Raw genomic sequence first — 25,530 nt, 5'->3', positions numbered from 1 at the left:
TCGCACGCTCTCTCTCAAAATAAATAAACTTTTAAAAATAAATAAATAAATAGAAAGGAAAAAATCTCTTCCTTCTCATCCTGAAATGCCCTTGTCCACTGGTGAGAAATCAACGCGCCCTGGGACAAAAGCTCTCGCTACCCGGGGACGTCGCTGACCACACCCTTGTAAAGTGATGAGCCTGCTCCTTGGTTCCATTCTGGCCCTGCTGGACGTTACAACAAAGGAGCCAAAGTCACTCAGTCTTGCCATCAACGGAGCCAAAGTCACTCAGTCTTGCCATCAACGGACGGCGTCTGCTTTTATCTTCCACGCGCCTAACAGCCTCTGCTATAAACTCAGGCATGAAACTGAAACTTCTGGAAATAACCTCAAAACGAGATGCAATAACCCCGGAGCAGGGGCTCCCGACCAGCGACACCGCAGTGAGCCCACTCACGAGTGCTCCCCGCCAGTGCGGCCACGGACATCCGTCCAGTCCGGGCCACCAGGCTTGGTCAGGACTTCCAGGACCTTCCAGCATGGAAACGGGTGACTCGGTGAAGGTCGATGATCGAACTGAGATTGGCAAAACAGACATCGACTTCCTGGGACTGAGGGAGCAGACTGAACTGCGGTGAAGGTTCTGTCTTAAGCAGGTATGTGAGGAAAAACGCTCCTTCCACCCTCGTCTCTAACCGTCAGCTTAACCTGCTTTCATAAATGGCAATGGAACGTTCCGTAAGCGATACACTAGGCCGACATCCCACCTTAGAATTCAGCAGGAAGAAAACTTGTGATGAAAATGACAAAGTTTAATGAAAGTTACAAAGTTTAATTTCCAGTAATGGCCTTGTTTAACAAGCAGCTTACAAAATCCCTGCAGATTTAACGATCCTCGCTTGTGAGCCAACGGCAGTCAGCTCTGGGGAAAGTCTCCTGGAACCCACGCTTATAGAACATCCGCTTTACAGGTAATAGAGAATTTCCCTGCAGGTCAGGAACTTGACAACCTGCAGCGTCTCAGACAGAGGACGCCTCTACAGTCAAACCACAGGGGGACCACACGGAAGGGTCCTTGTTCCTTAGCTCAGGAGACGAGCTGATCAAGGTGATGAAATAATTCTGACACATAAAAGTAAATGACAGCGAGGGGTGCCTGGGTGGCTCAGTTGGTTAAGCGTCCGACTTTGGCTCAGGTCATGATCTTGCAGTTTGTGAGTTTGAGCCCCACGTCGGGCTCTGTGCTGTCAGCTCAGAGCCTGGAGCCAGCTTCCGATTCTGTGTCTCCCTCTCTCTCTCTCTCTCTCTCTCTCTCTCTCTCCGCCTCTCCCCTACTCTATCTCTCTCTCAAAAATAAACATCAAAAACAAAAGGAAAAATTCTTTCTTAAAAAAAAAAAAAAAAGCAAATGACAGCGACAGAGGATTTACAAGTTAACTCTGAGAGCAGATCCGCCCTGGTTTTATGAGCGTGCAACAAGGATGCCTCTGTACAGACAGCCCCCGACTGGAACGGCTCCACCTCCTAGTTTCCGACTCTTGAGACGGAAGCAAGGCACTACACGCCCGGTAGAAACCACACTTCCAGTGGTGAATTTTGACCTCTTCCTAGGCTAGCGATCTGTGACATTCTCCGGCGAGGCTGGGCAGAGGTCCCCGCTCCCTGCCAGCCGGCGGTCAAGGGGTTAGCACCGCACGCCCACGGCCATTCTCTGCCCACAAGACCGTTACACTCTTCAGTACAGTAGTCAATAAATTACACGAGATACTCAACGCTTCACTACAAAATGGGCTTTGTGTTAGATGATTTTGCCCAACTGCAGGCTAATGGGGGTTTCTGAGAAGTTTCGAGGTCGGCAGGTGTATTAACTGTATTTCCGGGTTAACGGTATTTTCAGCTGACGAGGGGTTTATCGGACTTGACTCCGTTGTAAGTCGAGAAAGTTGTGTATTAACAACCAGTGAACATAAGCGGTGAACCAGTGAACATAACAAGATATCAGTCGAGTTACACCGAACCAGAAAACTTCAAAACAACCTAAGAGGTCAAATCTGAGTGTCAGGTTGGGGCTGGACTGTAAGGAGAACTGGCTGGCCCACCCTCACCTTTGCACCCGTCCACTTTGCACACCTGTCCACTTTGCACCCGGAGACAAAACAAACAAACAAACAAACAGAACCAAATCACAAAAACCAGGATCGCTCTGTGTGCTCCCAGCCCGCAAAATATGAAACCTCGAAGCTTTCCTGCAGGTTACTGACCTCCTACAAAAAAACATGTCTCTCCCTAACTTTTACAAAGTTGATGTCTGAAGATCCGTCTCAGCCTCTGTAAATACTAAAATCATGCAAGAAAACTAATTTTTCTATGCTAAACAGACTGACTATAAACTCAGTGATTCAGTAATTTCTTCCCTTTAAACACCTGTTGCCTTTTTTCCTTGCTCAGCCTGTCTTTCTCAAGCCTGGACTCCCTTACAAACTTCTTTATAAGCCAAGTTGTTTTCTTAAGGTATTTTCATCTCTGAGTCCTTCTGTGACAGTGACTTGCTTATCTGTCCCCATCTTGTGGTCCTACATACCTCTCTCCATACCTGCTTCTAGTCATGGCCGTGTGGCTCCTGTCAAACCAACCTTCTCACAAATAACAACTGTAAACTCTGGGTAAAACATAAAAACAACCAACCAAAGACACTGGGGAGTAACCAGAACAGGCAGATAGCGGAAGGAAGTGAGCAATTGGATGCAGGGAAAAGAAGTGGGTGCATTTCCTGGTTTTTATGGCTTTTATCCAGGGGGACGTGCTTGGATTACAGTATACGAGGCAGCTAAAAGTCAGAAAGAAAACCCAAAGTCTTACTCCCATGAAGCACCAGAACATAGAGTTGAGAGAGACACAGCTCCTGTAAAGCAAAGGGGAAACCCTGGAAAGTGGAGAGCCAGAAAGGAAGAGCCCCAGACTGCGTGCATAAATTTTGCGGGAGTCCCTGGCTCGTGCCAGAACCACACTGGAGGAAGCAGCCCTCAAGCCATCCAGCCAAGACTACATGAAGTGAGCAGAAATTTGACCTACGGTTCACAGCACAGAAGACAAAGCTAGCAGTCTGAATGTAACCAAGTTAACTGCCTACCACCAGAAACAAACAAACAAACAAACAAACAAACAAACACAGAACACAACTCTTACAGACACAGAACACAACTCTTCACGAGAACATACCACAATTGAGAATCTCGACAACACATCATTCACAATGTCCAGGACACGGTTCTAACCTACTTAACAATTGGGGCGCCTAGGTGGCTCAGTTGGTTAAGCGTCTGACTCTTGACCTTGGCTCAGGTCAAGATCTCACGGTTCATAAGTCTGAGCCCCATGTCAGGCTCTGTTCTGTTCTGACAGCGAGAAGCCTGCTTGGGATTCTCTCCCTCCTTCTCTCGCTGCCTTTCCCCCCCCACCCCCATGCACGCACACTCTCTCTCTCTCTGAAAAATAATAAACTTAAAAAATAAAAAATAAACTTAAAAAAGTACTTAGAATAATTACAAAGAAACAGGAAGACATTATCTACACTCCAGAAAGAAATAAAACCAATGAAGATCAACCCTGATGAATAGTATGTGCTGTATGAATAGTATGATTCATACTATAGTATGAATAGTATGATTCACATACCGTTAGCAGATAAGGGCTATAAAATAATTATCATAACTAAGCTCAAGGACATAAAGGAAAGTATGTTTATAATAAATGAAAAATACCAGCAGGTAACTAGAAACTATAAAAAGAACTAAATAGAAATTCTGGAACTGAAAAGTATCTATCTGAAATGTTAAAAACCACTGGATGGGCTTAACAGCAGAATGAAGACGAACTTAAAGACAGAGGAATAGATTTCTTCTCTCTCTTTTTTTTTTTAAGTTTATGTATTTATTTTGAGAGAGAGAGTGAGAGACAGAGCTTGAGCAGGGGAGGGGCAGAGAGAGAGAGGGAGACACATAATCTGAAACAGACTCCAGGCTCTGAGCCATCAGCACAGAGCCCGATGCGAGGCTTGAATCCACAGCCATGAGATCATGACCAGAGCTGAAGTCAGACGCTTAACCGACTGAGCCCCCCAGGCGCCCCAGTAGATTTGTTTTCTACTCTGAAGAGCCAAAGGGAAAAAAAACGATGAAAAAAAGAACAGCTTCAGGAAGCTGCAGGACATTATGAGAAGAGTAAACATACGTGCAATTAGAGTCACAGAGGAGAAGAGAAACAGACAAGACGCTTGAAGACATAATGGCCAAGCTTTTCCCCAAATTGCTACCCCATCTAGACAGCAAGCTCAGTGAAACTCAGGAACTCCAGGATACACATCCTTAGCGGTCGACTCAGCGCCTGGCAAAATGGCAGATTTGCCCCTTATACACATTTATGCATTCAGCACCCAACCTAATTCTTTATTGAGTGCTTACTGTATGTAAAGCACGATGAAAGGCGCGAGGGGCACAAAGATGCCTCAGGGACAGCCGCTGTGCTCAGTGCGGGAAATAGGGCTTTGAAAAAGACAAGAGGGAGGAACCCAGATGCTTCTTGTTGAGGAAGGAGAGGGTTTCATTCTCTCCCAGGCCTTGCATCCTGATTTGCTCGGTTTGCTTACGGTTGTCCCTACTGAAGGGAGAACGTAACCCTGTGAGTCCCGAGTGAGAAGGGGTCTCCTATCAGCAGGCGACAGTTCCAGGGGCCTCTCTCCAGATCCCCTTCAAACAGTCCTTTTCTCCCCAAACTTTGTCTGTTTAGGACAAAAGCGGGAGCCTCGTCCACACAATTTTCACTAATTCTGCTTGAAGGCGCCTTTCGCTTTTAGGCAGAATTTATATCCTAGGGACATCTCCAGGTGGTTAACCGCGACACATGGCGACGCTTGTGTCACATGTAAGGAGAAACGGCTGAACGGGACCATCTCTCCACCTGGAAAGCGTACACAGTTGCAGAGGTGTGAACGCCCCTCCAGGGCGTAAAGCCTAGAAGCTCGACAGGACTCCGTTTGTGTGTATGTCAGAGAGACAGCAAGGCAGAGAGAGTCGCAGAGGCAGACGCAGGGTGAGCGGGACTCTTAGCATTCCCTCCTCTCCGTGAAACGTCGCGTCGCGGCCGTTTCCTCGGGCTGCTTGCACGCTGTCCACTTGCAGCCCGTGCTTCTGAGAGGCAGCCTGTCCACAAGTAAACTCAACAACACGCCCCGGCAGACGGGTGCCGGTCTGAGAGGCTCCTTCAAAGTCTCACCGTGGATACAAGGGCACGGTTTGGGGCACAATGCCCAAAACGAGACGCCTGGAACCATGAATTTAGTAAACCCCCTGAAAAGAGCCGCTGGAAATGTCTTATTTCTGTTGCAAAAAAGAATTCACCCACAAAGATACGAGCAGAAGTTAGATTTGGGTATGTTTGCAGCAGCCTCTGCGTCCAGGAAGTGGCATTTATGTGTTTGGTTCTGGATCTGTCGCTGGCTCCATAAGTGACTTCAGCCAGTGTTGTAGTCACTGGTGCCTGCATAGCCGCCAGTCGGGGATGATATTCTCTGCCACCCGTTTCTCAGCCATCATATCGTGGCGGTTGTCATCCTGAGTTACTCCTGTGCTCCCGGCACTGTGATGCACTCTACTTGCATTCTTTCTTTTTTTTTTTTTTTTTAATTTTTTAAACACTTATTTATTATTGAGAGACAGAGAGACACAGAGCATGAGCAGGGGAGGGGCCGAGAGATGGAGAGACGCAGAATCCGAAGCAGGCTCCAGGCTCCAGGCTCCGAGCTGTCAGCACGGAGCCCGACGTGGGGCTCGAACCCACGAACCGCGAGATCGTGACCTGAGCCGAAGTCGGACGCTCGACCGGCTGAGCCACCCGGGCGCCCCTACTTGTGTTATTTCTGATCCTACCAACCCTCCTAAAGGTGGGCACTATTCAATTTACAGATGATGATGCTGAATCTCAGAGAGGTTCAGATTTGGAAAAGTCACGCTAACTAGTACGTAGTAGTGACAGGATTCTACCAGACACCTCTTGCGATTTTATCTTAGTGTGGTTTTATCCATTACTTGATATATAAAAACACTCTATGTGTATATATATATATATATATATATATATATATATATATATATACATATATGTATGTATATATATGTATATATATAGGAGGAGAAGGGGGAGGAGAAGGAAGAGGAGAAGGAGAAGGAAGCAAAAGAAGGAGGAAGAGGAGGAGGAGAGGGGGAAGAGGAGGAAGACGAAGGAAGCTTAGGATCTACATGCATGGAGTGTAAATCCAGATCAAAGATGAGATACGGCCTAAATCAACCAGAGACTAAACAAAGCACAGAAAAAGCTACAAGCTGCGAGGACCACGCACAAAACAAAAAGTCAGAGAGTATTTAGATGCCTGGTCCATCCCCTGAAAATCACTGAAGACTCTTAGTTTTCGCGTTGTATCCATCTGGACCTGGAAAACAAACCAGGAGTCTTACACCCACACCACACGAGACCAGGGCTGTGCGTCCCCCCACATGACGTCTGTACTCGAAGACGAGTCTCTAATGTTTGCAAATCCACAGCACTGGAAAAATGGTCGTTGACGAGCACACGGGAGCCCACTGTACCGTCTCTGTATTGGGGCAGGCCTAAGATTTCCCATAACCCAAGTTTTAAAAGCGAGAAAGGGGGAAAGAGAAAGCAAAAGAAAAACGGCAGTCCGCCTGGGATGGAAAACAAGCAAGGCCTGAAAACAAAGAAGAAATCCTGATACAGTAAGTGACTCGTGAAGGGGCCTCTTTCCCCCGGCTGGACAACAGTTCTAGGACTTCAAGAGGAGAAAACGCAGGGAGGAGAGAGAAAGGTCCTCCTGTGAAAACCCGAGTGTGTTCTCACGAGACGTGAGGGACTCCAAATGACCAAGAAAAGCCAGCATCTTGGAAGAGACGCCAGAGGGGCCCGATATGGCGGAGCCCGAGCACCTGCACAGGGACCTCGTGAACAAGGGCAGGCGACACCAGACGACTGCTGACAATGAACGTAACAGCATCCCAGAGCAGAACTCAAAAACATGCCTAGGATATTGACATACGCATACCAAAGACAGATCTACACTGATGTCCCCGTGAATCGGTCTGCTTAAGCACTCACCAGGACTTCCAAACACTTAATTGACCTTTCTCGAGTTGACCTTGTTTGCTGCCATTGGCACGAAGCGGCCAGCTGGGGCTGTGACGGTTATTCTTCTGTTCACGCATAACTTGTAAACCGGTGATTCCCGACGTTTTTCAAGTTACCATGGCTTACTTGATTTTATGAAAATTGTTCCTTTTTTTTTCTCCCTAAAGGAAAAAAAGCTTTATGACATATTTGTGGTTTTTTTTTTTTTTTTTTGATGAAACTAAACAAAACTAAAAGTCCTAGTAATTCTCTTCAAAAAACTGTCTTTCGGGGTCCGTGGCTGGCTCAGCCAGTGGAGCTGCAATCCTTGATCTTGGGGTGGTGAGTTCGGGCCCCAAGTAGAGATTACTTAAAACTAAAATCTTTAGGGGCGCCTGGGTGGGTCAGTCAGTTAGGCGTCTGACTCTTGATTTTGGCTCAGGTCATGATTTCACGGTTTGTGAGATTGAGCCCCACACTGGTCTCTGTGCTGACACCACAGAGCCTACTTGGGATTCTCTCTCTCCCTCTCTCTCTATTCCCCCACTCTCGTGCGCAGCTCTTTCTCTCTCAAAATAAATAAATAAATATTTTTTAAAAAGAAGATCCTTAAAGAATTGTTTTTCATGGGATGCCTGGGTGGCTCAGTGAGTTAAACATCTGAGTCTTGATTTTGGTCATGATCTCGTGGTTCATGGGATCGAGCTGTGTATGGGGCTCTGTACTGATAGCACAGAGTCTGCTTAGGACTCTCTCTCTCCTTCTCTCTCTCTCTGTCCCTCCCCCAGGTGCTCTCTTTCTCTTTCTCTCAAAATAAATAAATAAACATTTTTAAAAATTGTTTTTCTCTTTTTCCAATGTTTATTTATTTTTGAGAGAGACAGAGTGCAAGCAGGAGAGGGGCAGAGAGAGAGGCAGACACAGAATCCGAAGCAGGCTCCAGGCTCCGAGCTGTCGGCACAGACCCCGACGCGGGGCTCGAACCCACAAAAGGCAAGATCGTGACCTGAGCCAAAGTCGAATGTTTAACCGACTGAGCCACCCAGGCGCCCCCCCAAAAATTGTTTTTCATATTAATAGGAGCACAAAAATATCCAGCATTCAATAAGGTTAAACATCCAATGAAAGACTATGAGCCACACAAAGGAATAGTAAAACCTTACCCTTAACAAGGAGAATGATCAATGAGGATAAACCGACCCACAACTGATAGCCCCAGGTGTGAGCATTAACAGACAAGGACATAAAAACAGCCATCACAGTTGTATTATACTTGTTCAAAATTTCAGCGGACACCTGAAAGCTATTTCTTAAAGACTCTTATCAAACTTCTAGACAATATAGCAATGGAACAGAACAAAGAGCACAAAACTAAACCCATGCATTTTTGGTCTACTAATTTATGACAAAGGACGCAAGGACGTACAACGGAGAAAATACAGTCTCTTCAGTAAATAATAGCACTGGGAAAACTGAACAGTCACGTGCACAGGAATAAAATCAAACCCCAGTCTCACACTATATACAAAAATCAACTCAAAATCGACTGAAGACTTAAATTTCAGACCTGAAAGCATAAAAATCCTAGAAGAAAATGTAGGTGGTGAGCTCCCTGACACCTCTCTCGCGATGAGTTTTTGGATTTGACACCAAAAAGCAAAAGCAACAAAGGCAAAAATAAACAAGTGGGACCACATCAAACGAAGAAGCTCCTGTGCTGTTGGCGGGACCTAATGTGGTGCCACCACTGTGGGAAACAGTACAGAGGTTCCTCAAAACATTAAAAATAGAGCTCCCTTATGGGCCAGTAATTTCACTTCTGGGTATACATCCAGGGGAAGGAAGGCAGGCCATCAAAGAGGCGTCTGCAGCCCTGTGATCTTACAGCATTCTTTTTTTTTTTTTTTTTTAACGTTTATTTATTTTTGAGACAGAGAGAGACAGTGTGAGCAGGGAAGGGGCAGAGAGAGAGGGAGACACAGAATCCGAAACAGGCTCCAGGCTCCGAGCTGTCAGCACAGAGCCCGACGCGGGGCTCGAACTCACGGACCATGAGATCGTGACCTGAGCCGAAGTCGAACGCTCAACCGACTGAGCCACCCAGGCGCCCCTCTTACAGCATTCTTCACAAGGGTCGAGATATGGAAACAACCTAAGTGTCCATCAGCGAAGGAATGGACAACAACGTGCACACGCACATACGCATACGTACACTGGGATATCATTCCGCCACGAGAAAGGAAACTCTGACACTCGTGACATCGTGGATGGACCCTGATGGCATCACACGAACTGAACTAAGCCAAGGGGAAAAACTACACGGTGTCACTTCCGTGTGCAACCAAGCAATACAAGTCAAGCTCACACAAACAGAGAACGGACGGGCACCTGGGGGGGCCCAGGCGGTGAAGCGGTCGACTTCGGCTCAGGTCACGATCTCCCAGCTCCTGAGTTCGAGCCCTGCACCGGGCTCTGTGCCGACAGCTCGGAGCCTGGAGCCTGCTTCGGATTCTGTCTTCCTCTCTCTCTGCCCCTCCCCTGCTTACACTCTGTCTCTCGGTCTCTCTCTCTCTCTCTCAAAAATAAATAAACATTTAAAAAATTAAAAAAAAGAAACAGAAAAGAGACAAGTGGTTGCCACAGCGGGGGAGGGGACAATAGAGAGGTTGTTAAAAGGTTGTTAAAACGTTCAGCTAGAAGATGAATAAGGACTCGGGATCTAATGCACAACATGGGGACTACAGCTGATAATACTGTGTCACATAACTGAAATTTGCTAAGAGAGAGAGAACTCAAAAGTTCTCACACACATACGCACAAACACACACAAGATAAATATTGGAGGTGATGGGTGCGTTAACTAACTGGATGGGAGAAACTCTTTCACAATGTACACATATATCAAATCATCACAGCGTATCCTTTAAACGTCTTACCATTTTAGGGCGCCTGGATGGCTCAGTTAGTTGAGCGCTGACTCTTGGTTTCGGCTCAGCTCATGATCCCAAGGTTGTGGGTTCGAGTTCCGAATGGGGCTCTGCGCTGACAGTGTGGAGACTGCTTGGAATTCTCTTTGTTTCTCCCTCTTCCCCTCTACCTTGCTCCCGCTCTCTCCAAAATTAAACAAAGAAAAATTTTTTACAAATAAATATCTTACCATTTTTTTTGTCAATCATACTTTAATAAAGCTGAAAAAATAAAGTAAAATAAAATAAAATACCAGCCAACACCTAAACAACTCCTTAAAAAAAAACAAACTTCTAGAGACAAAAACTACATTATCTGAAACAAAAATTAGGTCAGTAAGAATCAGTGGCAAAGTAGATATTGCAAAAGAAAAGGTTAGTGAATTTGAGACATAGCAATAGAAGCTACTCAAAAGTAAACAGAAAGAGAAAAAAAAAAGAATTTAAAGAAATAAAATCCTCGGTGAGCTGTGGGCCAATGTCAAGCAGCCTCATATACATGTAATGGGAATCCCCCAAGGGTACGAGGCATAGGGACATAAAACAATATTTGAAGAAACAGTGGTTGAAATTTTACCAAATTGCATGGAAACTGTAAAGCCACAGATATGAGAAGCCCCATAAACCCCGGCACTTGCAACATGAAGAAAGCCATTTCAAGGCATATCATATCTGATATGCTGAAAACTGCTGATAAAAAGTCAATTGGCAAAAAAAAAAAAAAAAAAAAAAAAAAAACGAACCCCAACCGCAGCCTTCCACCGTTTACAAAAATTAACTCAAAATGCATCGATTCAAATGTAAAATGTAAAACTATGAAATTATGAGGAAAAAACAACACAGGAGAAAATCTTGAAGATGTTCAACTAGGAAGAGTGCTCAGATTTGACGTTAATAATATGATCCGTAAAAAGGAAAACTTGACAAATCAGACCTCTTAAAAATTAGAAATGTTTGCTCTGTGAGAGAACCTGTTGAGAAAACAAAAAGACAGATTACAGACTGGAACAAAATCTTTGCAAACCACCCATCTACCAAAGGACTCGGTGTCTAGAATATATAAAGAACTCTCAAAACTCAATAGCAGAAAGGCACACAATACGGTTAGAAAGTTGGTTAAGGACATGTCAATGAAGTGAATATGCAGATGGAAAATAACCAAATGACCCAATGTCAAAAATCAGCAACCAGGGAGATGCACGTTAAAGCCACAAAACAAAAAATCTCAGTGCTGGCAAGAATGTGGAAAAACTGGATCACCCAGAGATTGGTGGTAGGAATATAAAAGGCTACAGCCACTCTGGAAAATAATTTGGCATTTTCTTCTCAAACTAAAAATGCACTTACCATGCAACCCAGCCTTAGCACTGTTGGGTATTTATCCCAGGCAAATCAAAACCCGCATACACTCAAAAACCTATACGTGAATGTCCATAGCAACTTTATTTGTAATAGCCAAAAACTAGACTCAACACAAATGTCCTTCAGTGTATAAATAATTAAATACATTGCAGGACATCCACACCAAGGAATACTACTGAGGGATCAAAGGCACAAATTCTTGGTACAATGAGACCTTGGGCTGGCCTCCAGGGAAAGCAAAAGGCTATATATTGCACGATACCATGTAAACGATTCCATTTACATAACATTCCTGAGATAACTGGAATACGAAATGGACAACAGATTAGTGGTTGCCGGAGGTCACGGATTGGAGGAAGGGGGGCAGAGTGGCTATGAAGGTACAGGGGAGCCTTGTGGTGATGAGAGACACTGTATCTCACTTGTGGTGGCAATTACAGGAAGCCACGCGTAAAGTAAAACTGCACGGATACATACATACACACATCCACGCACACGCAAATGAGTGCATGTAGAGCTGAGGAAATCTGCATAAACTCTGGGTTGGATCAATGCCAATTTCCTAGTTTTAATGCAGTCCTATGGTTACACAAGAGATCAACATTGAAGGAGGCGGCTGAAGGGGACACCGGACCTTCCTATACATTTCTCTGCCACTTCCTGTGGATCTATAATCATTTCAAAAGAAAAAGTTAAAGAGAATAAGAAACTTACTATTTACATAAAAACAACAAGATAGCCTAGGGTTTCTTACATCCTATAGCAAATATGTAAGTAAAAGATATGACAGCAATGGCATAGAAACCAGGAGGAGAGAAACAAAGGTAGACTCCACGGGCTCTCACACTATACCTCCAGTGGCAGAATGTAACCTGATGGCAGACTGACGAGTTAAAGACAATACCGCGACCCTGAAACCCCAACGTAACCACTAAAACATCAAGGTGAAGAGATACAACTAACAAGCCAACAAAGAAGATAAAATGGAGGGGCGCCTGGGTGACTCAGTCGGTTAAGCATCCAGCTTCAGCTCAGGTCACGATCTCATGGCTTGTGGGTTCAAGCCCCACATTTGGTTTCTGTGCTGACAGTTCAGAGCCTGGAGCCTGCTTTGGATTCTTTGTCTCCCTCTCTCTGCCCCTCCCCTGCTCATGCTCTCTCTCTCTCAAAAATAAATAAACAAACAAATAAAAAAGATAAGATGGAAACACAAAAAATATTCAAATCCAAAAGAAGGCAGCAAGAGAGGAAAAAGGGAATAAAGAACAGATGAAACTAATAGAAAACAAATATAAATGATAAATTTATTTTTTTAATATTTCACATAACCAAATTTTTTAATGTTTTTTATTTATTTTCAAGAGAGAAAGAGAATGCACACAAGCAGAGGAGGGGCAGAGAGAGAGGGAGACATGGAATGTGAAGCTGGCTCCAGGCTCTGAGCTGTCAGCACAGAGTCCGATGCGGGGCTCGAACCCACGAACCACAAAGTCATGACTTGAGCCGAAGTTGGACGCTCAACCAATTGAGCCACCCAGGTGCTCCGATGATAAATTTAAATGTAATCATATGAGGGGCACCTGAGTGGTTCGTTCGGTTGGTTAAGCATCCAACTCTTGATTTTGGCTCAGGTCATGATCTCACTGTTTGTGAGATCAAGCCCCGCATCAGTCTGTGCTGAGAGTGGGAGCCTACTGAGACTCTTTCCCTCCCTCTCTCTCTGCCCATCTCCTGGTCGCTCACTCACACAGTCTCTCTCAAGCTAAATAAAATAAACTTTTAAAAATGTAATCAGATAAATAATAACTGTGTCCAACAAAAGCAAAATGCACACTCTTCAAGTACACATGGAACATTTATCAAGATGGATCATATTCTGGGCCATAAAACTTATCTCAATAAATGTAAAAGGGCTTAACTCATACAAAGTATGTTCTGTAATCACATGGAATTAAATTAGGAATAACAGAAAGATATCCGGAAAAATCTCCAAATAACACATCTCTAAATAACCCATGGGTCAAAGAATAAATCAAAAGGAAAATTAGAAAGTACTTTTCATGACATGAAAATTAAAATACAACCTATCAGAGTTTGTGGGATTCTACTAAAGCAATTCTTATAGGGAAATTTACAGCACTAATTGCCTATTAGAATAAAAGAAAGGTCTCAAATCAATGACCTCAGGACCTATGATATGAAACTAGAAAAAGAAGAATAAATGAAACCAAAGTAAGCAGAACATAGGAAATAACAAAGATCAAAGAGAAAATCGATGAAATAGAAAACAGAAAAACAACATACAGAATAAATGAAATCTAAAGGTGGTTCTTTGAAAAGATCAATAAAATTAATACACTTCTAGACAGACTGATCAGGAAAAAAGAGAGAAGAGACAAATTACCAATATAAGGAATGACAGAAATAAGTGACATCACTACAGACTTTACAGATACTAACAGGATAACAAGAGAATATTATAAACAACTTTATGCTTATAAATTTGACAACTTAGATAAAACATTGTTTGAAAGATGCAAACTATGAAAGCTCACTCAAGAAGAAATAAATAACTTGAATAGACTTTTTTTAATTTTTTTTAATATTTTATTTATTTTTGATAGAGAGAGCACAAATGGGGGAGGGGCAGAGAGAGAAGGAGACACAAAATCTGAAGCAGGTTCCAGGCTCAGAGCTGTCAGCACAAAGCCCAAGGCAGGGCTCAAAGTCATAAATTGCGAGATCATGACCTGAGCCAAAGTTGGACGCCTAACCGACTGAGCCACCCAGGTGCCCCTTGAATAGAACTATTTCTGTTAAAGGCATTAAATTAAATTAATTAAGGTTTAAATCCTTCCACAAAGAAAGCTCCTAGCCCAGATAGTGAATTCTACCAAGCATTTAAGGAAAAAGTAACACCAACTCTACACAGAGTCTTCCAGAAAATTGAAGAAGAGTAAATAATTCCCACTTCACTCTATGAGCTAGCACTGCTCTGATACCAAGGCCAAAAAACATTATAAGAGAAAAAACCACAGACCAATATCCTCATGAACATGGATACAAAATTCTTAAATAAATTTCAGTAAATGGAATCCAACAATTATTAAAAGGGTAATACAGGGGTAATACAGTCGGTTAAGCGCCCAACTCTTGATATTGGCTCAGGTCATGATCTCACAGTCATGAGATCAAGCCCCACATTGGGCTCTGTGCTGGGCATGGAGCCTGCTTGGGATTCTCTCTCTCTTCCTCTCCCTCTGCCCCTCCCCTACTTGTACTCACTCTGTCTCTAAAAAATAAAAAATAAATAAATAAATAAAAATTTTAAAAGAGTAATACATTATGACTAAGCATGGTTTATCCCAAGAATGCAGCCTCAGTTTAACATTTGAAAAAGAATGTCAGTCATTCTATTAACAAATTCATAAGAAACACCATGTGATCATCTCTAATGCAGAAAAAGCATTTGATAAAATGCGACATTTTTTCATGACAAAAAGACTCAACAAACTAGGAATAGAAGGAAACTTCTTCAACCTGATAAAGAGCATTATGAAAAGCCTGTAGCTGGGGCACCTGGGTGGCTCAGTGAGTTAAGCACCCTATTTTGGCTCAGGTCATGATCTCATAGTTCGTGAGTTCAAGCCCCACGCTGACAGCTCAGAGCCTAGAGCCTGCTTCAGATTCTGTGTCTCCCTCCCTCTGCCCCTTTCCTACTCACACTCTGTCTCTGTCTCTCAAAAATTAATAAACATTGAAACAAATTTTTTTGAAAAGTCTATAGCTAACATCATAGTTAGTGGTGAAGAACTGAATACTTCCCCCCAAGATCAGGAACAACATGAGGACATCCATTCTCATTACTTCTGTTCAACAGTGTACTAGAGGCTCTAGCCAGTGCAATCAAGCAAGAAAAAGAAATAAAAGTCATCGAGGTTGGAAAGGAAAACATAAAGTTGCCCTTAGCCCCAAACAATATCATCATCCAAGTAGAAAATGTGATGGAATCTACAAAAAAGCTACCAGAACTAGTGAGTTTAGTAAGTTTAATAAGAACATAAGATCAATGTAACAGGTCAATTGTATTTCTGTATACTCACAACACAAAATCAGAAACTGAAATTTTTCAAAACAATACTATTTATAACAGCATCAAAACAAAAAAAATTAGGATAAATATGGCAAAAGGTATACAAACAGCTACGCTGAAAACTACAAAACATTGCTAAAGAAAATTAAAGAAGAGCTTTTTAAAGGGTGAAGAAATATACATTTTCCTCGAATCTGAGAACTCAATATTGCTAAGACGTTGACTCTCCCCAAATTGTTCTATAGATTCAGTGCAATGCCAGTGAAGATCCCAGGTGGATCTTGCAGAAATTAGCAAAGTGATTTTAACATTTAAATGAAAACGTGAAGAGCTTAGAATAGCCAAAATCGCTACGACACAAAATAAAGTTGGAGAACTCAAACTACCTGACTTCAAGATTTGTATAAAGGCTACAAGAATTGAAAAGTGGGATTTGGCGTAAATAAGCAAACAGATGAAGGGGACACAACAGGGAACCCAGAAATAGACCTACATATATATGGACAACTACTTTTTGACAAAGCTGCCAAAGTAGTCAGTGGAGAAAGGGCAGGGCTGGAATGACTGGTACCCACACACAAACACAATGACCTCCAGTTCATACCTGGCGCCATATGCAACACGGAGTGATAGGTCTAAATGCACAACCAAAAATGGTACAACTTCTAGAAAAAAATGTTGGAGAAAAATCGTGTGATTTGGAGGCAGGCAAAGATTACTTAGAACACCAAAAACGTGACCCCACAAAAGAAAAATTGATAAAGTACACTTAGCCAAAATCTTAAATTTAGCTCCTAAGAGAATGAAGATGACTTGTAAACTGAGAGAAAACCTTTAAAACGTGTATCTGATAAAGGATTTGTATTCGCACTACATAAAAAAACTCTGAAATACTAATAACAAGAAAACAACACATTTTTAAAGTTTATTTAGTTTGAGAGACAGAGAGAGAATAAGAGCGAGAGGAAGGGCAGAGAGAGAGAGGGAGAGAGAGAATCCCAAGCAAGCTCTGAGCCCGACTCAGGGCTCAAACTCACAAACAGTGAGATCATGACTTGAACCGAAACCAAGAGTCAGACGCTTAACCGACTGGCCACCCAGGCGCCCCAACAACACAATCTTTTAAATGGGCAAAGCATTGGAACAGGTACTTCCTCAAAGAAAACACACAGATGGAAAACAAGCAAACAGAAGGACTCATCAGGGGAATGCACACCAAAGCCACGGCAAGAGCCCACCTCGCACCTATCGAAATGGCTAAAACTGAAAAGACTGACCATCCCAAGTGCTGGGAAGGTGACAGAGAGAGAAACTGAAAGTCCCACACGTTGGTGGAAACATAAGATGGTCCGACCACCTTGTAAAACAGTTGGGCAGCTCTTTACAAAGATAAGCAGAGCACAGGGGATTTTTAGGGCCGTGGAACTGTGGGGAATAAGTTTAGCAATTCCCTGAGTTTGCACCAATGGGTTAACAGGGTTTAGGACTAAAGCACCTAGGATTAGGTAAACAGAGCAAAAGTGCCCCCAGCATAGTACAAGATCAGAAAGCTGCTTCCACAGAATGCAAGGTCCACAATAGGTAAACAGGTAAACAGGGCTGCAGACTGCACAGCAGGGTGAAATTGCCCAGATCTGAGCTAGTTAGTAAAATAAAGGTGCCTTGTAGACCCTGAGGTAGCATGCTCAGTCCGTCTTATCCCCTAGACAAATTAAGATAAACAGACATGCCTCGTGCCTGCCATAAACAGCCATCTGCCCTGCGTCGGGATTTTGTTTTGTATTGAGCCAAACCCCTAACACCACATATCTTCGAAACCCCCTTTCTCTCACACGCGAGTTAATGTGCACAGTTTTATTGTCTCTTTCTGCATGTCCATCACCATTGTTTGTAAGCCTTCTGATCCTACTAAATACAGAGCAAGGACCCTTACTCGGAGCTCTTGTCTCCTCCCGGTCATTAGCCTCTCTCATATTCAATTCTGCATCTTCTCCCTTGCTGGACAAGAGAGAACTCCAGACTCAAAGTCTGTGACATGGAACTATTCTGAATGATACTGTAACGGTGGATACATGTCAATATAATCTGTTAAGACCCAGAGAATGAACACTGTGTGTCAACTACACTCAAGTAAAAAAAAGAAAAAGAAAAAAAACAACATAGAACGTAGAGCATCAGGAGCAAATCTTAGGGATGCTGTCGATGGGTGATAACGTGTCAACACGGGTGGACAGATCGGAATGAATGCACCATCCGGTGTGGGGTGCTGTGCCTGTGTGGGGTAAGGGCTTCACCAGAACTCTCTGTACTTACCACTCAATTTTGCTGTGAACCTAAAACTGCTCTACAAAATAAAGACTATTCGAAAAGACAAAGGGGGTGAAGTATGGATCCACACTACGACACGATGAACCTTGAAAACACCACACGGAGTAAAAGAAGCCAGTCCCAAAGGACCACATACGATATGATTTCATTGACATGGGATGTCCAGAGTAAGTAAATAAGAGAGACCAAATGTGGATTATTAGTGGGTAAGAGCCACCAGGGGAGGAGGAAAACAGGGAATGACTATTAACTGGCAAAACACAGTTTCTTCTGGGTTGAATGTTCTAAATTTAAGAGAGCAGTGCTGGTGCACAGCTCCGTGAATGTACCAAAAACCACTGAACTGTACACGTAAGTGGGTGAATTTTATGGTATGTTTACTAAAATCTTGAGAAATGTTTTAAAAATTAAAAACTATGAAAACCGAAAGAAGAAATGATTTATATGGTTACTCTGGAAGGCACACACGTGCGAGGAAAAGTATACGGTCAAAACCAGACATATACGTGAATTCGTGACATCTCTTTTACTTGTGGTCTCGAGTTGGACATGGGACCAGGACAGCAGGAGCCCCTTCTGTGCGGATATTGTTCCGGGGAACACTGGCATGATGATCTCCCCACGGAAGGAAAGGGGTAAGAGTCGTACTGGCTATGAAAACATCTACTCTCCAAAACATATAATGACTCAGAGGTAAGTCTGTATTACACATCTTTTGTTTAAAACGTACAGTGATGGGGGCCCCTGGGTGGCTCAGTCGGTGAAACATCCGACTTCAGCTCAGGTCATGATCTTGTTGTTCGTGAGTTCAAGCCCCACATCGGGCTCTGTGCAGACAGCCCAGAGCCTGGAGCCTGCTTCGGATTCTGTGTCTCCCTCTCTCTCTGCCTTTCCCCCGTGCACGCCCTCTCAAAAATAAATTGAACATTTAAACAAAGATCCTTCTGTGCATTTATGGAAGCCCAGCTCCACCCCACCCACCCCACCTCCACGGCAACAACACTCAAAATTCAGTGATTCCAAGAACGACGGCACCAACAGATCCATTTTCCTGTGCGCACAGAGTCCTACCAGAGATCCGAGTTGTGTGATTTCTGTTTTTTATGAGAGCAGTGGCCCTGTGCCGCGGTCTGGGTGAGAACAGGAAAACAGGTGGGTGCCACTGAGGGTCCCCATCTGTGAGTCTGGCTTCGGGTAACACGGACACACGAGCTTGACCTTCGCTTCCTGGAGACTAGAAGTTCGTAGTCGCGGGCTGTGTTGGCAGGTCCGTGAGGTCATCCAGGGTCAGCCTTCTGCCGTGGTCCTCGGCGTGTGGCTCCCGTCCTCGGCTGACATGGTGGCTGCTACAGACCTGGAATGTGGTCGGCAGCCGCGGGACGGGGAAAGGGCAAAGGGAGGTGCTCTGACTGTTCCGGGAGGTAAGGACGGAGCTGCCCCGAGCAGGGAGAGGGCGATGGCCGGCAGGTCAGGCGCCCGGCTGCCTGGAGCCGGAAAGACGCTGGATGCAGGAACCGATCCCGGGATAACACGTGTGCTGTCCTGACCCTCGAGGGCACAAAAGGGCTGATGTCCGGAGCTGAAACACCTGGGTTTAAAGACCAACAACCTTTCTTAAAGACCAACGGCTGCAAAGGAGTTCACTGCTGTGTTCAGGTCCCACCCTCCAGGGACCTCTCCCCACGAGGACCGAACTCGGCAAAGGGGACTCTGAACATCTTGCACGTTCCCCAAGGCTGCTTAGCTGCCCAGGGTTCTTGAACTCACGAACCGCGAGATCACGACCGGAGCCAAAGTCGGACGTTCAGCCGACTAAACCACCCAGGCGCCCCAGAAATATCTTCTGATTACCGAGGCCGGCGGGGGGGCGGGGGATGGTAAGAGGGAAGAGGCATGAAAATGCAAGGCGGAGAGACAGGTGACAGGTTCGTGGTGAGCTGAGTGAAGGGCACGGTCAAGCAGGGGCAGGAAACACGGGTATTGGACAGCGAGAAGCACAGAGAAGGTGGCCGCTTTCATCAGACCCGGCTCTCCTGCCGGAGGCAGGCCACCCCCACCCGAGCCCTGCTCCGAGTTGGAACCTGGGAGAATCTGACTCGCTCGCCCGGTGAAAGGTGCTCCTGGGGCCTCACACCTGCGAGGCAGCAGGGACCTGAGCGCGGGCTTGGCTCTCCACCTGGAGCCCCTCGGAGGGGGGCAGCCTGGCAGGGGCTGCTGCCTTCCCTCCTGTGCCCCAAGGAGCTGCCACAAGCTGCAGGACCAGCCTCCCCTCAGCAGCGGGCCGGTGAGTGAGTGCCAGGCGCACGGTGCTCCCTCAAAACGCATGAAGGGACTAAAGGTGCCTGAATGCAGAGCAAGGGGGGCAGGAGCCCCGGAGGGAACATCCTGCACTTCTGGGCATCCTGCCTTAGCTGGTACTTCAGCTACAATGTGAAGTAATTCACCCCTTCTGTGCACAACAGATCTCAGAGGGAACTAAAGCTATAAGATTAAAAAAGCCTCTCTTTCCCCTTCCCACCCCCGCACCTGCCGGCAGGCCCTATACGGGGCTGGTTGGTGCCTCAGTACGTACATATTCTGTCCAGATACCTTCTGTTGAATGTATTTGCAAGAATGTAACTTATAAACAATTTGATTAACAATAACTCACTTATAAAGTACATCCTACATTAAAATTACTAGGAAGGGCTGGGGTTAGGCGGGTGGGGGAGGGGGGTGGGCCCTTCCCCGGGAGCAGTTCCTGGGATGGCCACCAGGTGTCAGAGCCACCAACAATGCTCCCAGAGCCCGGGGCAGGGGAGTGCCAGGAAGGGTGGCAAGACCCCCCTGGCAGTGTTCGGCCCTTTGGTGAGAATTTTGTCTACTACGGCGTTGGGTGGGGGGAGTAAGGGGAGCTGCAAACCCCTTAAATTCTCAGGCCACAGATTCCCCTTCACTGGGTAGCCTCCGATCCTTGGAGAAGCCATGCGAGCGCGGCCGGGTTCTCTGGGGAAGCGTGAGGATGGCCTGGGCCGTCTCCCTTCCCCAGCCAGAGGCCAGTGGAGAGGTGAGCACCGCGGGGCACACAGAGGCGGGCTCGGCCACCCCTCCTGCATGGGTAAAGTTCTGCACGCAGAGTCGCGTCCAGCCGGGCCTGGCCCTGTCCAGCAGGCTTGGGGGGCTCAGCTCGCGGGCAGCGCCCAGGGCGATTCCGGGGTGACCAGAGCCAGCCCATTACAACAAGGAGGTCGGGGTGGGGGTGGGGGGCACGACGACCGTGGCTCCAGGCAAACAGCACATCTGTAGAGTGTCCAAAAGGAAGAGGTCCCTGGACCACACCCCGCTTCTGGCCTCGGGTCCAGACCCACTGCACACTGGGGCTTCTCACGGGTAAAACTTTACCACCTATAAGGATGCCAAGCTTGTGGGAGGGGGTGGGGGTAAGGGGAGAGCTCGACACTCCCTGTACCACATCACTGACGTCTAAATAGGACTCCAGATTCGTGATCTCCACGCATTCTGACAGGCAGATGAAGGTGACCTTTTTCTGTGATTGGAATGGCCTCATCGTCTAAACTGGTCCGTCCCACACAGGCCACGTGAAGCAACAGTAACTATCTAAGTCACCCTACACCTTACATGTCACGTGTGTAATTTAAAATAATACACCTGTTGCCATACACGTAATAAAAGCGGCAATTATCGTTAACACATAGGTAGTATTCATATTCAAATGCGACCATGCATTTTATGCTCGATGTCTCAAGCGTCATATTCAAGCCAAATGATTCATTTAAAAACAAGAAAGGACAGAGCAACGTTTAGAGTGGGATCCACGTTAATGTACCACGACTGGTACAATAATCGTTGCTTTGATGTGGCCAACACTGGTCTGGCCGTGGAGGTGTTTTGTTCTCCATTCTCCTATTACACATGATATCAGAGGTACGGAATTGAAAAAATCTCTCATAATGCTAACCAGACTACTCCCGTGATCATTTCAGAGGGAACAATGTCCCTGAGGAGGGACAGACAGACTCAAGGGAAGGGGCCGTCGAGCACCACCCTAATTTGCTCTGGGTTTGCCTACCTCAAGGAAGCCTCCCCTCCTGGATCATCCTGGACCCACTGGATTCCTGGTAAGTGAACGAGCCTCCCAAGCCCATGAATAGTCTAGTCTCCTTCACGAGGCCACTCGTGACAGGGTTACACTAAGGCCAAGACAGATGCCACAGGTCAGTGTCTCACGAGATCCCCAAGCTTCTAGGTCTCTGAAAAAAAAAACACAAACAAACCATGAGGTGTTGAGGGTGGTAAAGGATGGAATTCAGGCCCTGCCCACTTCGCTGAATCAAATACCTGCTTGCCACACGCCCCTCCAGTTTAATCACGTTTTGCGAGGGTGAGTCAGAGAGGAGGTGGGCGGCCGTGCTTGGTTTTCCGGGCATACGGTACCCTAATGACCATGACTCCTCCCTCCACTTAAACTCCCTGCACAGACACTCCTCCAAGCCCTGCAACCGGCCAGGCAAAAGGCCTGATTCAGAATCTCGTCTCCTCACCGGTACCCGAGGCTGATCCCCTTCCATAAAAGGGGGAAGGAAATCATCAATGTGAACGCACAAAAACAGATGACTTCCTGAGTCACACCTGAGTTTGGGCGCAGAGTTTGGGTGCAGGGTAAGGTCAAGCTAAAAGCTCAGAGGTCACGGACCATAATTATCCCTCCAGAAGGGCAGCCTTCCTTACCCGTAGCCACGCAGCTTCTGAGGCCATGACAAAGAGCTGGGCCCGTCGAAACCCCGGAGGAGGAAACATTCCTCACCAGGCCTCCCAGCCCAAACTTCCGTGACAGGCACCAGAGGAGTAAACTGACTAAGCCAATAGAAGCAAGCGAGAACTGGTTCCCCTGCTCTCTAGATGGCTCATGACATTTCAATTATGCTCAGCACAATATAGCCAAATTATTTATAACCTGTATGGAGCCTCCTGGCTTCACAGAAGAAATCTTGGTGGGGTTGAAGAAAGCTAGAAGTAGAGACCAGAGAAAAGTTCACAAGTAGAAATGAGCCCGTCCAAGGGGCCGTTTGCGTCCTGGATACGTAAAGCATGGCACCTTTTGTTCAGGAAGCCGTGAGGGTGGTGTGTTTTGGGAGGTGCTTACTTGCAATTTATTTCTCCGAATAATGTAGTGTTCACGTTCTGTCTCTCTCCGTCCCTCCCCTGCTCGAGCTCTGTCTCTCTCTCTCTCTCTCGAAAATAAATAAACATTTAAAAAGTGTGTTTAAATAAATAAATAAATAAATAAGGACTGTTAGCTTTAAAAAAAAAAACAGGGGGTGCCTGGGTGGCTCAGTCGGTTGAGCGTCCAACTCTTGGTTTTGGCTCAGGTCATGACCTCATGGTTCATGAGTTCGAGCCCCATGTTGGGCTCTGCTGACAGCACAGAGCCTGCTTGGGATTCTCTTCCTCTCTCTCGCTCTCTCTCTCTCTCTGCCCCTCCCCCACTTGTGCTGGCTCTTCCCCTCTCTCTCTCTCTCAAAATAAATACATAAACTTAAAAAAAAAAAAAAAGGACAATCTCAGGTCACTACTTTGCCAGCCCCACCTTCGATGACTAAAGGAAGTCACTGGGAACAGAACTGCCCTCAAAGTCAGGAACGTATGACTATCAGGCCTTGCCAGGACACCTGGGCAAGACACCTGGCCATCACGCATGTCAGTCACGGTCACCTTGCCTGAAAAGTTTAGAGGCCCAGATTCCTTTCAATTCTAAATGACCACACTGCAGAGTTCAATACATTTTCTAGATGGTCACTTCCCACAAGAACAACGGGGAACATAATTAATAGGAGAAAACCCCCCAGAATAGATCACTGTGCTGTAGCAGGGTCTATCACACTGTGTAGACGTGGCCTTGGTGTGGCCAGGCTGCTTGGTTAATCAGACACAGGGATGTGAACACTTTTTCGGGTAAGAGAGCCACCCACCCGCAGGGGAGGACGGACTGCGATCTCCAGATCGCGACTGCGGTGGGGAGCACCTCTCTGGGGGACGGAACGAGCGTGGGTCTTTTTTGAACCTAAACCCAGTGTCTCAAGGGAACATTTTGAGTCAGAAAACAAAGCGGGCCGACAGGCTGTTTGGAGCCGCGACTCCTGCTTTTCAAGTTCACGCTCAGCCTACCTGTGGTGAGGCCCGTGGTTGCCACACCGGGGCCGTCCGCAGGGGCCAAGTGTGCTCACAGAGGCTCTCGTTACATAACCCTCGGCCACGGCCCCGCACATGCATGAGCGGGCACACATGGGATCTCGCACGCTGCGTGCACGGGAAGGGGGTTAGAACACACGAGGCTGCAGGACAGTGACAGGGGTGAGCTCAGGGCCTCCTGCCGCACAGGTTAACAACAGCGGCATTTCACATTCCTGTGGTTGTATGAACCGTGTGCCTCGGGCGAAACAAAGGCTCCAAGAAGAGTAGAAAGCCAAGCGAGTTCTCAGTGAGCAGCTCCTACCCACAGGCCCTCATGACGCGGGGGACGTGGGGTTGGGCGGGGGAGACTCGGCACCTAGTGCTCATGCGTCGGGTGTGAACGCCGTTCGGCCACTGCTGGTCAGTGTCCAGCTTGCTCCTGCTCAAAGAATGAGCCACCTTTGACTCCAAAACCAGCTTTACCCGCTCCCCGCCCCCCTGCGATCTCTCTCTCTCTCTCCCCTCCACTCTCTCCACCCACCCCTGCTCTCTCTCTCCCCCCGACTCTCTCTCTCCCCACCTCTGCTCTCCCACCCCCCAACCCCCAACCCCGCTCTCTCTCTCTCTCTCTCTCTCTCTCTCTCTCTCTCTCTCCACTTCTATCTCTCAGAGGCATTTTCTTCACCGCACCCTATGACCGGCCTGGCTTCAGGTAACCAAGGCTCATTCTAAGTCACCTTGTTGTCACCCCGAGGCTTTGTGTTATCTGTTGCCTCGGCCTGGAATGCTCCCAACCCTGATCTTCACGAAGGTGGCTCACAGAGGTCTCGGCCTCCGGGGAGCCCCTCAGAGGGGCCCTCCCCAGCCCTCCAACTCCAAGCATCCCCCACCCTGCATTCTGTCCCGTGACCCTACCCTGATTCCCTGCCTGGCGCTTCACACCCCCTCATTTATTTCCTGTGTGTTTCTTTCTTGCCTGTCTCCCCTCACTAGCATGCAAGCTCCGTGGACGTGGGCATTCTGTGTCTTGTTCACGGACTGTTTCTAGCCGCTACCACAGGGCCTTGCACACGGCCAGTGCTGGACGAGCGCCAGCTGAACGAGCGGACGGACAGTTGGATGAGGGAGGAGGGCAGAGGAGGCCATCCCTGCGAAGGGCCGATGGTGCGCTGGGAATAAGGCAAGGGGGACTCCAGAGTCCGCCAGGGAAGACGGACATTTACCCAAGCCAGTGTGGTGCAAGAGAAGCTCATGGAAGCGTGTGCAGCTGTCTGCTCGATGGGAATGTGAGGACAGTCTCAGGAAAGGTCAGAGGTGGCCAAATGGGCAAAGGAGACAGAGGGGTGACGGGGAAGGCACCTTGTCGGGGAGCATCACGGCAAAGCAGCCCATCTGGGAACAGACCGCAGGTTCCAGAGGAGCCCCACGTGAAGCAGTGAGGGGTGTGAGGCCTGG

General features: G+C 46.6%; 1 long non-coding RNA gene across 2 annotated transcripts in view; it reads right to left on the bottom strand.

The window, feature by feature from the left end:
* Positions 1-10,132, bottom strand: part of LOC122212178 — a 38,619-nt gene extending 28,487 nt beyond the window's left edge. For both annotated transcript variants that reach the window (XR_006199046.1, XR_006199047.1), the window contains exons 1-2: positions 10,092-10,132; positions 7,147-7,337 (exon numbers count right to left, since the gene is read on the bottom strand). This is a non-coding gene — a long non-coding RNA (uncharacterized LOC122212178). The remainder of the gene's footprint in view (positions 1-7,146; positions 7,338-10,091) is intronic.
* Between the last annotated feature and the right edge of the window lie 15,398 nt (positions 10,133-25,530).

This window comes from Panthera leo, chromosome F3, assembly GCF_018350215.1.
Source record: "Panthera leo isolate Ple1 chromosome F3, P.leo_Ple1_pat1.1, whole genome shotgun sequence".
NCBI lineage: Eukaryota > Metazoa > Chordata > Mammalia > Carnivora > Felidae > Panthera > Panthera leo.
Note: the sequence above shows the minus strand (reverse complement) of the source record. Positions and strands in the feature narration are given on the sequence as shown.